The sequence below is a fragment of the Triticum aestivum genome, chromosome 3A (genome assembly GCF_018294505.1).
Source record: "Triticum aestivum cultivar Chinese Spring chromosome 3A, IWGSC CS RefSeq v2.1, whole genome shotgun sequence".
Classification (NCBI taxonomy): Eukaryota; Viridiplantae; Streptophyta; class Magnoliopsida; order Poales; family Poaceae; genus Triticum; species Triticum aestivum.
Genome location: NC_057800.1, coordinates 751,451,931 through 751,460,024, shown reverse-complemented (window position 1 = coordinate 751,460,024; position 8,094 = coordinate 751,451,931). Strand labels below are relative to the sequence as shown.

The 8,094-nt window shown below is 46.7% G+C and overlaps 1 pseudogene; it reads left to right on the top strand.

Moving 5' to 3' along the window:
- The first annotated feature begins 5,890 nt into the window (after positions 1-5,890).
- LOC123059724 (epoxide hydrolase A-like) lies at positions 5,891-7,359 on the top strand (annotated as a pseudogene).
- The last annotated feature ends 735 nt before the right edge of the window (positions 7,360-8,094 follow it).

Below are 8,094 nucleotides of genomic sequence, written 5' to 3'. Positions count from 1 at the left end.
GCAGTGTGATCCACCTTTGGATGTATTCCCTCAGGGTTTCATTCGGCTTCTGCACGCAAGACCGCAACTCTGTGAGGCCTGCAGGTCGCTTGCATGTTCCTTCAAAGGTTGTGACAAACACTCGGGAGAGGTCCTCCCAAGTGTAAATGCTGCTGGGTGCCAACTGATTTAGCCATGCTCTGGCTGAACCCTCTAACATGAGAGGCAAATGCTTCATGGCCACCTCATCATTGCCACCGCCAATCTGTACAGCCACTCGGTAATCTTCGAGCCAAGTGTCAGGCTTAAACTCACCGGTGAACTTGCTGACTCCAGTCGCCAGCCTGAAATTGGGAGGAATCACTGCGGCTCTGATGGCCCGACTGAAACACTCCGGCCCTGAAGCATGTACCCTGCTGCTGGCAGGCGCATCTCTTTTGTGGCCTTCTCTATGAGCCCTGTTCCTGTCAACCAAACCTTGAACGAGGATAGATCTCGCATCAAAGCCTGGGTCTCTGGGGTCGACTGGAATCCTCTGCCCAACACTATGAGGGCGTCTATCATCTTGCCGTCGAGGCGCATACGACCCACTCCTCGGGGGAGGGGTTGGCACTCGACGTCGATCATCACGATCGAATCGGTGATCATACTGCTCATTTCTTCTGTACTGATCATGCCGATCACCACGTCCCTCACGCCTCGGGGGCGATCTCGGGCTGTGAGCCGACTGGACTGTTTCTATTGCAACGGAGCGACTGTGGATCCTGTTTCACGACTGAGAAACGGCGGAATTCTGGTTTCCCGCCGCCCGAAGCAACGCTCTGATCTGCAACAAGCCCCTGCCAGCCTCCGACTGGGACGGCTGAATCGATTCTGCTATACGGGCCGCAGCGGCCAAATTCTGAACTAGGGTTCGGTATACCTGCGGCGGCGGGAAGAGCTGACGCCGACTAGACTCGGGAGCTTGCTGACGTCGACTGGGCTCGGAAGCTCGCTGATGCGCTTGCTCGTCGAGTATTCGCTGGAGATTCTCCAATCGAGTGCGCTCGGCCAGGTTAGCCAAGCGCGCGTCCTCCAAGGCCCGGGCCTCGGAGGTTTCTCCGACAATAGGAGTGTGGAGCGCGTCCATGTCCCGGCGGCGAAGCTCCTCTCGCTGCAATGACGTGAGAGGTTCGGGGAGATACTCATCGTGGGGATGCGATGGGTCGCCCCCACCCGCGCCTCCATCAGCGCGAGGGAATCCGGGGGGACTGTGTGTCCCCTCGACCGCCAGAACCTCAGCCAAAGGGTCGCTGCTGCCGCACTCGGATGCGGTCTCCGCGTAGCCAGTCGACAGGTCGAACAGGCCGCAGAGGGATTCGTCGGGCTCGATTGACGCGACTTGTGGGGCCGCCGACTAGCGAGCCACGGCGTGCCTCACCCACCGCTGGAGTCTCGACCGAGCGGAGCGCTTGCGCTGGTGGGAGACGGGGCGGGGAGACGACACGGGGGCCGACTGATACTGGATCGACGGCTGCCGCAGGAGGACGCCACGAATGCATGCGCGGAAGTGCGTCGCACCGCGGATGGGGAGCGCGTCGATGTTGAGCGGCGCCTCCTGAAGCCAGACGGAGTCGTCGGCAATGAACGTGAGCGCGCCGAGACGGATCTCGCGGCCCTCCATCAAAACTCCGTAGGAAACCATGATGAAATGGATCGGAAAAGGTCGCAACTTCACCAACTAGGCGCTAAGACTCCTGCCCCAAGGTGGGCGCCAACTGTCGTGGTTCTAACTCTGACGGTAATGTAGCGGGGTGTGTATGGAGAGGCTAGATCTTAGCTATGGAGAAGTTGTAAGCACGCGAGGATTTACGAGTTCAGGCCCTTCACGGAGGAAGTAACAGCCCTACGTCTCGGTGCCCGAAGGCGGTCGATTGGATTATATGCGTGTGGATAACAGGGGTGCGAACCCTTCATACTGAGGAGGGGGGTGGCTTATATAGAGTTCGCCGGGCCCCTCCTGCCCTCGGAAATGCAGGGTTTAAGGTACATTTAAGGTGGGGCGTTACCAGTAAAGTGCCATAATGACCATAAAGACTACTTGATAGCCGACCGTTTGCCTGCGGAGTGACTTCAGATCTCCTGGCGGTCGAGTGGCTAGCTTCATGGTCGAGTGATAGCTTCTTGGTCGAGCGTCTTGAACCCGTCGAGTGAGATACCTTGAAGTCGATTGAGAGGTGACTTCTTCTAGGGATGTCCTTGGATAGGGCTCTTTGGACGAGTCCGTGCCCCTACCCTAGGTACATAGCTTCATCAACCATGGCCTCCGATGCCGCAGCGGCGGCGATGAAGAAGCACGCCTATAGATTCATGGTCAGACTCTGGTAAGTAACAACGCGGCCTTTTTTGATCGAATCCTTTGGGGTTGCATGTATTTTGAGATTTCTACAATTCCTTGCCCCGGCCGGAGAAATTGTAGTCACCATAATCAGGAGGAGTCTTCACTTAGCATTACAAAATCAGCAGTTCAGCAGTATTATAGTTCGACTCTGAATTATTAATTCTGGGCACTTTTGACTCTAGTAGCAAGTCAAGTACATACCCTAGTCAAAATACGATGTGTTTATGCAAGCCACAATTCATTGTTCTAATTCGGCTATGATTGACACTTATGATGTAGTGTAGCAAATTGTAGTTTTACAAAATAGGCCGAACACACATGTTTGGGTCTGAGTAATAGGCCATATGTACACTTTGTCAATCAGAAACAAAAAAATGGTAAATGAAGAAAATGTGGTAGGATATAACACCTACCAAATCTAAAGAAAGGCAGATAGTTTACATAGTCATGTTCCTTGATTATGAGATGATGTCTACTGAAACAGGATTAACCACTAAGTTGCATCAAATTCTTTATGAACTAGTCAGTTTAACTCAATGATCAATTTTATGGTATTATAGTGATGTTGCAAAAGCATTATCTTAAAGGCATTCAGATGTTTCCTTCGCTGTAGATGATTTCAACCTAGACCAGTACCAAAGTGTTACCTTGATCTTTATATTAAGGGACCTTAAATTTTAGTTTCGCCCCGGGCCCCCAAAATCTCAGGACCGGCCCTGTATATATGGATCATGTCTAGACTCAGTACGCATGTACCTAAGATTGCTTATTGTATACACAAATAGACAGTTACATGCATGGTGTTCACTGGTAACGCTTATATGAATTTCGCGAAGTAGTCTGACTATGGTCCAGTTTGGCTAATGTAATATATTACCGGGATGGTCCCTTGGTGATAGCATTTTTCTCGACTGTTTAAACTTTCTTTTTGCGGGAACTGTTTAAACTTTAAAGACAATTTTTCTTCCTATTCTACATATGGTTATTGGCTACGAACCTCGTTGAAAAATAATAAATTGAAGAGAATTTAGACAACACGAGCAATGCATCACTTCCCATAATGGCACACGGGAAAGGAAAAATGGATGTAAACCCATGACTGAAGAATAGCCCAGCGAAGCATGCCCTAGGTTCTAGTGGCCTTGGATGCCGCCTGGATTACAATTTCGTTGTGGGTCATCAGGTTAGGTCAGACATCACCGCCGAACTTGCACGGACATTGCAGTTTGGCTTTACATATCGCCACAACATTAGGGAGGGGACAGTCGGTCAAAAGGCACAAATGTTTAATCTATAATAATGTATGGTTACCCCTTGAAAAAATTATCTTCCGAACAGAGCAGGTAACATGTTGTGATGCCACCAGGCTATTTGGTAATTTGGCTCTACTAGAACCTGGGAGGCTAGCTGTCCACAAGATGCTCAATGTTTTATTATTCTTGAAGCTTGTCCTTCTAATTTTTTATTTTTATTTTTTATTTCATTGAGCACATAGAAGTCCATAGGTACTTGGTATTTTACTGAATAAAATACCATGACTCTCCACTGATAGATCTTTAAAATACTAGCACTGGGTAATATCAAAGCGGTGATGCACTACTTATCTACTCAATTTTGTTTATGAAATATTACCTACTCAATTTGTCAATCCTTCTAATTATTTACTGGTTGATTGATTCCTCAATTATTTTGAGACATCTCAATGGTGACTTCTTTTTGCATTGTTACCCTTGTTGAAAGTATTGCTCGGATATGCTTGGACAGATTTTTCAAGGTGAAAACCTAGATATGGCCTTGATGACTGGATCCAATGATGTTGGCGCATGAGCGTGCTCCCTTCCTCAAAGTCTGGCTTTGAAGAACTTTGTCGTCTTGTGTGGTGTCATGAAATAGTTGGTGCGTTTATTGTCATTGCTACAGTTTGCCAATCAAATCAGAATGTTTTTTTTTGCCAGCACATAGCTTTTGTTTATAACTTTGCTAGTTGCCGGCGTGTTTGCGCGAGCGCGCGTGTTTGTCAATTTACTAATATTTTATTTTTAATTCACCGAGCATGTAGGAGTATATAGGTATTTTCTATTAGTGAATAAAATACCACAACCATCCATTGATACATCTTCAAAATACTAGCACTTGGTAATATCAAAGTGGTGAGCGCTACTTATCTACTCAACTTGCTTATGAAATATTATCTACTCAATTGCTACTTATCTAATCAATTATGCAAACATGTATGTTTGTTCTTTGTTGTGACTTATGAACCACTATAGTGGTTCATTGATTCCTCGATTAGTTTAACACTTCTTAGTGGCAAGGTCTTTCTGCGTCGTTATCTTGTTAAAGGCATTGCTCGGATATGCTTCGATTGATTTTTCAGGCTGAAAACCTAGATTCTGGCCTTGATACATGGTTGATCCGGTGACGGTGGAGCATGAGTGTCGCTCCCTTCCTCAAGCCATTGTTGTTGAAGAAATTTGTCGTGCGTGTGGTGTCATGAGATGGTTGGTGTGGATATGGTCATTGTTACAGTTTGCCAATCAAATATGATTTTTTTTTCTTGCCCACACATAGTTTTGGTCTATTATGACTTTGCTGTTTACTGGCATGTTTTTTGTGCGTGTGTGTGCGCGCGCATTCGAAATATGCAGAGTATGTGCTCATAGTGTTTCATTTAGCTAATAAAATATGCCCTTTGTCGAAAACATGATTTAGCAAGTGTCATCAACTGCTTAGTTGGATCAGGCCAGACCATGATAAGTACATGGAGAAATAAGCAACGAGGTTTTGATGTAGTTGGATGGTACCTTGCAGAGTGTTCCGCGAATTGGTTACAACGTATTACAATGATATCTGGTTGTATGGATCATGAATATTTAAATTAATAATATGTGGTCTGAAACTAAAAATACATATTCTATTGTATTTGATTATTGTATAATTTTAGAAAAATCATTGTATATAAGTAGAACAACAGAACCCAAAAAAATCACATACATGTTGCATGACATGTTTGCATGTTGAATGAAATATGTTAGTGGGGATCACCAATTGTTCATAGGCGCTCATAACCACGAAGTTGAGGCCGGCCTTTCTGATCCGTCGAACGACTAATTATTTGATGAGCTAGCTGCTTTGATGTTCCTACTTGGAGGTTGGCTAGCTTGCTTGATGGATAGCACGCACCTAACACATGAAACGGCGCGACACATGACCGATTTGATATTTTCATGCCTACAGGAGCTTGTCCCTCCTGCATTATTTCTTTCTTACGAACTGCTGAAATATGCGCGTGCATGATTCCGACCCTCCGAATGGGAGCAGGACTAGTGTGGACAGCCCGGGCCAGCTGTGGGAATATTGTGGATTGACGATGCATCACATGCATTCACGTGTTCAAACCACAACGCATCCACCATCGCATAAAACTAAAAACTAACATGAAAACAGTACCACGGTCCACGGCTGGTAAGTTCTGTCTTTAAATGGCAACTCCCACAGGCTCGAGTTGCAACGCACAAACACACACTAAAACATATACACCACAGACACACACACACACACACAGAGAGAGAGAGAGACCATGGAGGGTGTGGTGATTAGACACCGGACTGTGGAGGTGAACGGCATATCGATGCACGTGGCGGAAGCCGGCCCCGAGGTGGACGCCAAGGGGGCGGTGTTGTTCCTGCACGGCTTCCCGGAGCTGTGGTACTCGTGGCGCCATCAGATGGACCACTTGGGGGCTTGTGGTTACCGTTGCGTCGCGCCTAACCTCCGTGGCTATGGTGGCAGCACTGCACCACCGGGTGTGGCCTCTTACACAGCCTTTCACATAGTTGGTGACCTTGTTGCGCTCCTCGACACCTTAGGGCTTGCGAAGGTACAATTAAGCTTTCCTTGTAACCAAATAATATAGTTTGTTTTTCGATTATCCAGAGAAGACACATGAGCACACACAAACAACACATCCCCACCATACACAGGCCCATAGCACGTCTGCAAATCAAATGCTAACACTGATTATGATCGAAAATACATTACGACATCTCATAAAATGATATTGTTCAGTGTTGGAGGGAGTAAATATTTTGTTTAAGCGTTAGAATTTGAAAATGCATTCTATGTGAAATTGTGGCAAAGTAAATAAAATAAAATGTACATGTAACAAACAAAATGCACCATGGTTGAAATGAAGGTGTTTGTGGTCGGGCATGACTGGGCGCGCTCATCGCGTGGTACCTGTGCCTCTTCCGTCCGGAGCGTGTGACAGCACTCGTCAACACCAGCGTCGCCTTCATGCGCCATATCATGATCCGCAATGGGCCCGACTTCGTGAATCCCATCGAGTACTTCAACCGCGCATACGGCCCCAACTACTACAAGTGCCCCTTCCAGGCAAGACACCAGCACACATTTGTCTGGAACTTTCAGCTGGTCTCTGTATTATCAGATGCACACGAATAACTATTGCTGCAAAATCATTAAAAAATATATATATGTGTATGGTTCACGTACAGGAGCCAGGTGTTGCGGAGAAGCAATTCGCCCCGGCGCATGCCAAGCGCCTGATGAGGCAAATGCTGTGCCATTGCTTTAGCCACGGCGTGTTCTGTGATGAGGAGATGGATGACAACAAGTACCCAACATCACCGCTTCCGCCCTGGCTCACCGAGGCAGACATTGACTATTTTGTCACCTCCTTTGAAAAGACTGGCTTCACTGGAGCCATCAACTACTATCACAACTTTGACAAGAACTGCGAGCTGGCGGCACCGTGGGCAGATGCCAAAGTGCAGGTGCCGACCAAGTACATTGTGGGCGACGGTGACATCACGTACAACTTTGAGGGGATCCAGGATTACATCCATGGTGGTGGGTTTAAGGAGGATGTTCCGCTCCTAGATGAGGTGGTCATCATCCCCGGCGCTGGCCACTTTATCCAGCAGGAGAGGGCCCAGGAGGTCAACAACCATATCTATGACTTCATCATCAAGTTCTGATCTCGAAATCCAGATGGACTCAAGTATCCATGTGCAGTTGTTGTTTGATCTTGCATGTAGCTGTTTATTGTAACGTCATTTGTTTATCTCTCTATTTCCATTCAAGGTGTATATGGGTTGTTGTATATTGTATCTGCGCACGTACATTAAGGTTTTCACCTGTGCTGGCGTGCAGCACGATCGAGGGGTCATTGTGCAGAACGACCGAGGGCCTGTGCCAGTGTCATGCCTTACTACAGATTTTTCTTCCACACTAAGCTCTAGTCTGACCCTATCAACTAGTTCACAAAGAATTGGATCCTTAGGGAAAAAATAAGGCACCGCTTCATGTGTACACAAACTCCACACTAGTTGTGCGAGATTAAATGTTGACCGTGCCACAAATATGTAAGTGCACTACATTGTGGTACACCATGCTACATAAAAAAGGAATATGTGAAGGATTAACTCGATGCAGGGGATTGAGGTTGGTCGTAATATAATGAAGTGAACTATTTTAAAGGATATAAAGCTTGTTCCTATGGTCCTATTAGCTAAACTTCATAGACCAGATATGTCATATAGAACTGATCTACAACCTCTGAAACTGATTCATATAATACTCACATTATAGACTAAGATGAGTACATTCCGGTTTCAATAGATCTAACTATTGGTGCGGTGTCTCCACCCTTCCACTGTTCGACTGTTCGGGTTTTTAGATTGGGCTTGGGTTGGCGTTTCGGTTGGGGCCAG